Here is a 10,140-nt window from a genome sequence, read left to right as displayed (position 1 = left end):
GTTACTTTCGCATACTTTTCTCATCACTGTGATGAAGTAATTGACATAGCAACCTGAGGGAGGAGAGGTTTATGTTGGTTACAGTTTTCAGGGAACAGTATTTTGGGGTGGAAAAGCCTAATGACCTAAACAGTTGGTTACGGGGTGGTGAGAGCTTGTGGCTCAGCTTGTTCACATCTTGCCAGATCAGTAAATGGAATTAGATTAGAACTGGGGTTGGGTTATAACTTTCAAAAGCCCAGTCCTGGTGCCTACTTCTTTCTCTTAAGCTTCATCTATTTTTTCATATTTTATTTAAAAATTTTAGTAGTATTTTTATTCTTTGGAAAGGTCCATGCTTTTATACAATGCATATTGATTATCTCCATACACCATACCTCCCTCCAAATCCCCATAGTGCCCCACCCTATCTTCCTCCCAACTTCATGTCCTTTGTTTTATTATTATTAGCCTTTTGAATTCAATTAGTGCAGCATATGTGCACAGACGTGTAGCCATCCACTGGGGCATGAGAGCCATGTCCCCAAAAGAGAGTAACTTTCTCTCCCTCAGCAACTATCAGTTCCTCAGATAGGGACAGGGTCTTGGGAGATCCTCCCCCATCCATGATAGAATTTTGACTGTTTTGATCTTGTGCGGGTTTTGTGCGGGCAACCACAGTTGCTGTGAGTTGATGGGTTCAGCAGTCATGCTGTTTCCAGAAGTCAGCATTTCACAGCTTTCCACTCCAGCCACTGACTCTTACATTCTAACCACCTGAACCTTGGATGGCGAGAGGTTGATATCGATGCTCCCTCCACAGCTGAGCACCCAAAGTTATTTATAGGCCTTATCTCTTAAAGGTTCCACCACCTCCCAAACCAGCAGCACCAGCTTGGGGACCACATGTTCAAACTTGTGACCCTATAAGGCACATTTCACATTCAAATCCTAACTATTGCTGTGACGAAAAATACATGACAGAAACAACTCAAGGGAGAGAAAGTTTATTTTGGCTCATGAGAATTTCAGTCTGTAATGGCTGGGAAGGAACAGCAGTAGAGCAATCCATGGCAGCAGAACTCTGTGGTGAGGATGAACATCACGGCATACAGTAAGAGTCTGAGACCATAAACAGGAGCCACGCTATAAACTTCAAAGGCCCACCAGTAGGTGGCTCGGTCAGTAAAGTGCTTCTTTTATAAGCATGAGGACTTGAGTTCCACCCTCAGAACCCACACTTGTAATCCCAGTGCTGGGGCACAGAGACAGGTAAATCCCTGAACTCACTGGTCGGTCAGCCTCATTTTCTTGGCAAGTTCCAAGTCAGCAGGAAACCCTGTGTCAAAAAAGAAAGGGGCTGGAGAGATGCCACCACAGCTAGTTCTATGGACCATTTTGGTACTTTCTTGGTCTTACATGGGCATCACTTCATTGCCTGGACTGGTTATTTGGCACTCAGTGCCTCTCAGTCCACATTTAGAAACTGAGTTATTTCCACTTGTTGGCTCTTAACCCAGAGGAATGCAGAAAGGACTAATGGCAGGCTACGTGCAAAGTGCTTTGGGCTGTAAACCAGGACTAACTGAACTTTCAGAGAACACCATGACTTGGCAGTGGTATTTAAAGGGACAGAGGTGGTAGAATATTCTCATGCCTTTCTTAGATATTCTTGGTTCAAATACCAGATCATCCTTGAGTACCACAGCAGTTGGTCTACTGTGGCTGTCCAAATTATTTTCCAGATATACCAAGCATCTCCAGGGAAGGATGTCTGTCTGGTAGAACTGGGAGATGCTATATTGTCTTGGACTCTTCAAACATTTAGCAATAAGAATTCCTAATTCAAAGTAAGGATCTTCAAGCCAAGATTTTGAAAGCAGCCCCTTATCAAAGGAAAAAAATGATTAAAAGAACTGGGCCTTCTCCAAGGAAATCTTTAACCTAATAGTAAGTGCCATACTTTAGTATTTAATTTTATCGCTAGTAATCTAACCAATAACACCTAGGGCAAAGCCAATTGCAAAGTTTTTAAGAAACGTAATGTTTTCAGAGGTAAGAGGATGTCTGAAACACATGGAGTGGGGGAAGGAATCTCAGCTGTAGCTGTGACCGAAGACTAGTGGAGACAAAAAGAAGCAGAAAGGAGACTATGTCTGTTTAATCACACTCATACGATATAATGGAATTTCCCTCCCATGTTTTCCAGCATGGGAATATTAGTTACTAATCTAAGTCTTCAAATAAAGCAAAAAGCTAAAGACTGATCACAGATGTCCAACTCAATCATTTAACCTTGTGTTCACGTTCCAGGGAACAGGATCATAAATGGGAGCAGTCATGCTTCCCTAGGTCTGAGAAAGGAAACCCAGGCTTGTGGGCTAATAAGTAAACAGTCAGCAGGAGCCGAGGTGAATATTCAAGATCAGAAATAGGGCAGATGAAAGTCATTTACAGGAAGAGTTGAGAGAGGAAGAAAGAAACCAGACAAATAAAAAGAAGGTGGTAGGTGGTCAAGACCAGACAGTACCAAGAACCACAAATTTCAAATAAGGAAAACAGCAGGTGCTGTGATTCAAGCAATTTCAAATAAAAGCTAGGACAAGTTTCAGCAAAGTTTAAATGTGAAAAATTACAGGCATGAGCCACCACACCCAGCTCTAACAGTGGGATTGAAAAAAAAATTATTCTTTGACAGCTTCTTACATGTGTATAATACATCCTTGTTACACTCAAACTCTACCCTGTTTTATCTCCTTTCCCACCTCAAAACCCCCTCCAATAAATCCCTTTCCCTCTATCACGTGCGCTTGTTTCATTTTTTTGTTTTTGGTTTGTGACCCTAACCATGGAAATATGAGAAAAAGGCCATTTAGCAAAAATGGTACTGTGATATTTCACTATGTCTAGTCTTTGCCATGGTCACTGCAGGCCTGCTTTTTAAGAACTGAGGAGGCCCGCAGTCATTCTCAGCCATTTCATATGGAAATGCTCGTGCCTTTGCTGAGAACAAGCATGGTGGGGCTGGGTGCTTCAGGCTTTTGTGCCAGCACTTATTCACAGGGGCCATGGATGGCTTCCTTGCTCACACTCCTAGCACTGCCCCGCCCAGCCCTGACTCAATGAAGGAAGGGTGCGGTAAGTACACAGAGTTTTGACAATGCTCTAGTTTTTTGCACCCTAAATATTTTGTAAGACAGTTGAGTAATATTTTAGAAAGACTGGGCCTAAGCTGGTAGAGGGACAGAGATAAAAAACATGCTATTCCATGTGGGAAGGTTGTGTTCACCGTGCCTGTAAGTAATGCAGAAACAGCGATGTAGAAACACAGGCTGTTTCAGACCCGCTCCAAACTCATCAGATATTTGAAAACTTAGTTTTACGAAAACCAACCCATGCAGCTTCCACACAGGCATTCTGGGGCCTGCAGGCAGCTGTTTCCTCCATTTGGAATAGCTGCACTTCTCACTTAAGCCTTCATTTTCCTCTGATTCCTCTCCGGCCCTCTCCACACCCCACTTCCTGTGTTAAGTCTCTCCCGGTTGTCCAACCTGCAGCCATCCGTTTCTTCTTTGGCCTCCTACAGCAGGCGCTGGGAATTGTACTGACGAGAGCTCCTCACCCCCAGCCACCCAGCTTTGCAGTTCATCTTCAACCTTTGGTGCATCCGCCCACAGACAACGACCAGCTATTACAGTGGGGCGGCGTAGGTCTGCCTGCCTCATGTGCCTGTTTGTTAATTTTTGAACTCACATGAAGAGTTCCATGGTTAATACTTTTGAAATGAAGATAAATCCTTAATGTATAATTGTTTTTGAGTAGCATAGATTTTGCTCGGGAGCATCAGAAACAGCACTTGGCAGACACAGAGGCGAAGGAGGAGCATAACTGAGGCGCACCGGACTGTTCACACGGTCCTAAACCCACACAGTGTCATCAAACCCTCTTGTCTACTTGGAAATTTCCTGGGTTTAGCAGTGAAACTCCTGTGCCTGGGCAGCTCTAAGGCTCAGGCAGGCCAGGAAGGTTGTTCATCTGACAAGGCAATCATTGAGAATCTTTGATAAGTAGCAAAGGCAGGTTTTAGGCAATGGCCTGGGGCCTCTGTCTCCCCAAGGAGAGTCTATTCTTTGATAACAAGTGCAAGTGCAGACAGTCCTGCTGGGTGTCAAGCAGGGCCCTATTTTTATCAAACTCGCCCTACTTCAGAAGCCTTCTCAGGTTTAGGAGGACAAACAGTCAAGGGAAAAGGCTTGTAGCAGAGTTCTCACAAAACAGAAACTAAAAGGAATATTCTGAACTGGAAGCAGTGACCTTTCTGGCATTATTCCCCTAAAGGAGAGCCAAAAGCATGGCCTCAGGAAGGCAAATGTTCAGCACCCACAGGAACACTGACTTCCAGGGAACATTCCATACAGGCCCCCTCATTGTGCAGGGGGGAGAGGGGGGCATCTGTTTTGATCATGATCTGTGCAACTGAGCAGCCCAAGCTCTAGAACTAAGTGGTTACATGGGCCGGAAGACTAGAGATCCTAGCCGTGGATACAATGTTGAAGCAGGAAGCAGAGTGGAGTCACAATATGAACATCAAAAATCTCACATCAGGGCCAGAGAGACAGCTCCGCAGGTAAAGGCATTTGCTGTCAAATCTGACAACCCGAGTTCCACCCCCAGGACCCACATGATGGAGAAAAGCAACTCTTACAAGTTAGCATCCACACAGGCACATACAGACACACACACCACAAATGTACTGTAAAAAGATAAAACAAAAATCCCACATCATTTTGAAAAGTCAAATAGGCCTGAAATCAACACAGCCATAAGCAAAACATGGCTAACAATGGCACACAGAAGCCAATTAGAGCTTTAGAGCCTGTGTCACAGCAAGGAAATTTCCCCATAACAAAATCATAGAACAAATTTTAGAATTTGAATCTGCATATGCATAGCATAACAACTCAGAACCAAAAAGCTTCTAATCCAGAAATGGATATTCTAATGCTTGTACCTCTGAATATTATTCAAGGGGGAGGCCAGGTTTATTTCTCTGTGATTAAGGGTGGGCATGTGTAACTTAGCACAAGTGCCTGCATGCCAAAATTGAGGGGGTTCAGTGCAGCCATCGAGTTTTGCCACCAGAGGGTATTTCTTCCTCTTTGGGATCACTGGCAGGTTTATGTAACCACGAGTAGTCCTTACAGCCCCATGAAAAATGCCAGGCCAGATCCTAGCAAAATGGGTTTTCATTATTTCCACAAATTTCCTCTTGCCCTTCTATTTTAGAGCATTGTTTTCTTTCAATTGAATCACGCTGGCAGCAAGCCAACCTACACAAACTGTGGAAATCAGATTACACCCCTCCTACTGATTAAAGCACGAGAATAATCATTGAAGAAGTTAGTCCAGGTAGCTAGCTACTTCTGACTATCTCCAGGAAAGCAGGAGTTTCACGTTAAATGAGCTCTCAACAACTGGAAGAAAAGAACAGAAAGGATTTCAGGGCAGGGAAGCTGACTGCTTGAGTCTTGATCTAAACTGATTTACAACTGAAAAATGCGGATGCCTCATTAAAAACCAGAAAAGTCTAAGAAAGTTACCAGTGAGATTCTGACAGCTTCCAGAGTCAGCCAGGGAATCTGTCCCAGCCCATTAGTATACCAAGTTTAGAAAGCAAGGCCCTGGAAAGGCTCCCCAGGAGATGCCCCAGGGAGTTGGCTTGAATAGCCAAACGATTCTTGAAAAAGGGAGACTTTGTTCAGGGATAAAGTGGTGAAGTTGAGAAATATGGGATATTAGGTCACTTGCCCAACTAAAGCAGACTCAGCAAATCCAGACTTCATGTCAATAAGTTGTTTTCTTTCCCCCTTTTTCTTTTTAAAACTTATCTATTTGTTTGTTGGCAGTTCAGGAGAGTGAGCCTGGGGCCCTGTGTGCTAGGCAAACTGCCACTGTGCTATGTCTCTTTTCTTTTTATTTTGAGACTGTTGCTAAATTGCCCCAGTTGTTCCAGCTCCTACCTCAGCCTCCCAAGTAGCTGGAATCACAGCCTGCACCACTAGCCCTGCCATTTGAATCGTGTATGTGCATGCACACACGTTCAGACGTATAGATTTGGGCAATGGATGGCCACAGTGTGTATGTGGAGGTCAAAGGACCAGCCTTAGGTGTTTCCACTTTTCACCTTGTTTGCGACCAGAGCTCTCTTCAGCTTCCAGGGAGTCTCCTGTCTCCATCTCTGGCTTGCCTATAGCAGGGCCGGGGTTACAGGCGCCCATACTACCTGTCTTACTTTCTACATGGACTTGGGATTTGAACTCAGGTCCTCATGCTTCCACAGCAAATACTTCTACCCACTAAGCCATATCCTTAGCCCTTGTGTTTGTTTGCTTGTTTGTTCTTTGTGACAAGGTCTTACTCTGTGGCCCAGACTGACCTCAAATTTATGGCAATCCTCCTGCTTAAGAACCCCAAATGCTGGGATTACAGGCATGAGCCAGTATGCCTGGGTTGGATTTCTTTTAATAAATATAATTTCAGAGGTAGACGTGATGGCACAGGCCTGTAATCCCAGCCCTTGGGAGGTTAAGGCTGAAGAATCTTAATCACTACATAGCCTGGGCTATGCAGTGAGATCCCACCTCAAAAACACAACAGCAATAACAACAACCAAAACAAAAAAATATATATATAATTTCAGAAAGAGTTGCAAAGTCTTTGTCCTTCTAATTTGTTCTGCTAGATTTAGCCTACCATGTTGTCAGATAATGTTAAAATTCATTACAAATCTCCAACACAGCCCTGCTCTTTGTTTTATACAAAAGCTTCTGGGTCAATATGTGCTCTCTAAAGCAAGAACAGCACGGACTGTTGAATTATTCTTGTTACATCTGTTGTGACTGTCCAGAGAAAGCCATTTTATCAGTACACAAAATCCAACAGCTCGATGTTAAAAGAAAACATAAGAAACAACCTGCCCATGATAGAGAATCTGAGTCAGAGTCTTCCCAGCCATGGGGTAAACATACTGATAGAGGTTTTTCTTTCCTCAAGGCTGAAAATAGGAAGTCATTCTTAGATGTCATTTTGTTTTGTTCTCATTCTCCCCCTCCCCTGTTGTCCTCTTCTATCCCTCCCACCCCCAACCCCCCACCAAGAGTTTTTATTTTGAAGCAATCTTAATGAGCGGGTTCTTTTCTTATTAACATCTTCAAAGTGCTTTGAGCTCCTCCCCAGATGAAAGGTCCTGTGTAGGGACAAATTATTATTATGCTTACAAAATACACACACTGAATGAAGGAAAAGTGCCCAGCCTGCAATATGCTTGGGACACTTTGATCTGCCAAGGCAGCCATCAATTATTCCGTACCCTTACTCTCTAAATGCAGGCATCAAAGCATTCTCATAGATGCACCTTGTAAATCTAGCTGTTTATTCTGAAATAGTGCCTCTAAATTAACCCTTGTTTCCTTTTCCTGTGCTGGAAGCTGCTGATTCAGCCCGTCCCAACCCCCACTGGAGAGAAGGTATATACAACATGACCTGGGAAATGTATACAGTAAGTGAAAAAAGTATTTATTATATAATACAAAAATATACAAAGCATCATAAGAATTATAAGATTCAACAGTTGCTAATAACAACATATGACTATGTCTCACTTACCTGATTGCTTACCCAACATGATGAATCTTTTTTTAAAAAAAAAATTAGGGGACTAGAGAGATGGCTTAGTGTTAAGAGTACTGACTACTCTTGCAGAGGACCTGAGTTCAGGTTCCCAGCACCCACCACTCTTCTGGCTTCCGTGGGCATTGCACACCCTGGTGTACCTACATACATACAGGCAAAACACTTATGCACATAAAATAAGTAACTAAATAAATAAAATTTAAATCACGTTCTTAAAAAATCCTCCAAGCTTGTATGTTTTCTTTATTTTTTAAAGATTTATTTATTTTATTTTATATGTATGAGTGTTTTGTTTTGTTTGTTTGGTTTGATTTTCTGACACAGTGTAGCCCTGACTGGCCTAGAACTCACTATGTAGAACAGACTGGCGTCGAACTCACAGAGCTCTGCCTGCCTCTGCCTTCCAAATGCTAGGACTAAAAGCGTGTGTCTCTACACCCAGAATGGATGAATATTTTGCCTGCGTGTATGTAAGTTTACCATGCATATGCAATGCCTGAGGAGGGCGTCAGATCCCCTAGAACTGCAGCTACATATGGTTATTAGCTACCATGCTGGTGCTGGGAACTGAATCTAGGTCCAGTGCTCTTAACTGCTAAGCCATCTCCCCAGTCCCAAAATTTTTAATTACATTCATTTATTTTATGTGTGTGTATGTGCCTCTGTGTGTATGCATATAGGCACATGTCTGTCATGGCACATGTGTAGAGGTCAGAGGTTAACTTTTGTGAGTCAGTTCTCTCCTTCCACTCTGTGGGTCCAAGTTATCAAACTGAGGTCATCAGAATTAGTGGCAAATGCCTTTACTCACTGAGCCATCTTGATGGCCCTATATGATGTATATAATGTGTATGAGTGTTTCGCCTGCAGGTATGTAAGTGCACCCGTGTCATGAAAGCCACCAGAGGCCAGAAGAGGGTGTTGGATCCCCTGGAACTGGAGTTATGAACAGTTGTTAGTTGCCATGAAGGTGCTGGAAATCGAACCCGGGTCCTGTGGAGGGGCAGACAATGCTCTTAACTGCTGAGCCACCTCTCCAGCCCTCTATATGATATATTTTAATCTTCACTATGGGATGACTATTACTGATGCTCAGAGAGGTGAGGTGAGTAGACCACATCCACACAGCCAATGGGTAGTGAAGTTGAGAGGGTCTGTCCAACCCTGACACCAAAGTTCATTCTTTTTAGGATGGTTTTGCTGTCTTTCAACAATGGGTGTCCTCTTGTAGATAGCTGGGATAACATGCCCTTCCCCCGTGCTTTCTTTTATACATATACAATTTTTTTAGAGTAAATAAAACTAGTAACTACATTGAAGAATTACATTAAATCAAATTTAAAAAGAGAACTTGGTAACTCTTTTATGTATGAAATGATGACGAGTTAGTTCAACATGGGGAGCATGTCATTAAGTTCAGAGGCCTCCGGGACTTGCCACTTTATCTTTAAAATGAGGGGTTGCGCCAGGAGACCGAAAAGGCATCTTTCAGTTCTCACATTACTTTAGTTCTTTAGTTTCTGATCATGCTTCAGAGAAGCCATCTTTTTCTTCAGCAATAAATTGGTTCTAGTTTCCTCAGTCTGCCCAGACAGCTCCACTAAGCATCAAAAGGAAGATCTGGAGAAATGACTGTGATCTCTCATCAACACCAGAAAAGAGTAAAGACTATTCTGTTAATGATGGATATTGAATGAATATTAATTTAGGTAAAAATATTTGCTTATGCAAATTACACTATCACTGTGAATACATTTTTTAAAATGCAGATGTTATTATATTTCAAATGTACAATGTGGTGTTTTGATGCATAGTGAAAATGACACCAAAGCCAGGCAAACATATTCAGCATTTCAGCTTCCCACATGTGTGTAGCCAGAAACCCAGAAATGTACTTTCAGCACAGATCCCCAGTAAGCATGATATTATTAGGCATGGCCTCACAGAATACATGAGGTGCTAGGCCTGCAAGCTCTATACCTGCCACTCAGCATCTTTTCACCTGCATGACCCCACTTAGCATATCTTTCTGACCTAACCCTAGAGGAACAGACAAGTTGACTAGAAGTCAAGGCTACTTTCCTAAGCAGAGTTGGGTTTGGACATGTCTGAAATGTGGGAGCCAGAGCCCTTGGAAACAGAAGAGTGGGTGTTTCCAGCTGAGTAGAGCATTTGATCTTTCCTCGGAAAATAGGCACCTGTACTACAAAGGAAGGCAGCTCATCCCCAGAAGAAAGAGTTCCTCCAAGAGAAGGTGTGCAGCCTCAACTGTGAAGAAAGAACAGCGCTTTCTGCAGTGTGGTAAATATTAAGGCTGGGAAATAAAAGGTATTTCTGGCCTAAATGAGCTCTACATTTATTTTTTTACTTTTGATTCTGAGAGTGGATGAATCCTTATTTGGAACTCTTTCATTTACAAGGCTGTATTTTTCAACTCAGGGACATGTAATGGCTCGGTGTATAACAGGT

The 10,140-nt window shown here is 42.9% G+C and overlaps 1 long non-coding RNA gene across 1 annotated transcript; it reads right to left on the bottom strand.

The window, feature by feature from the left end:
* Positions 1 to 970: 970 nt before the first annotated feature.
* Positions 971 to 3,744, bottom strand: LOC115068647. Its single transcript, XR_003847977.1, has 2 exons — positions 3,531 to 3,744; positions 971 to 1,318 (listed from the first exon to the last, which is right to left on the bottom strand). It is a non-coding gene; the product is annotated as an uncharacterized LOC115068647 (long non-coding RNA).
* Between the last annotated feature and the right edge of the window lie 6,396 nt (positions 3,745 to 10,140).

The sequence above is a fragment of the Nannospalax galili genome, unplaced genomic scaffold (genome assembly GCF_000622305.1).
Source record: "Nannospalax galili isolate Female #2095 unplaced genomic scaffold, S.galili_v1.0 scaffold388, whole genome shotgun sequence".
Classification (NCBI taxonomy): domain Eukaryota; kingdom Metazoa; phylum Chordata; class Mammalia; order Rodentia; family Spalacidae; genus Nannospalax; species Nannospalax galili.
The sequence above is the reverse complement of the archived record's forward strand: the minus strand, read 5'-3'. Positions and strand labels throughout refer to the sequence as shown.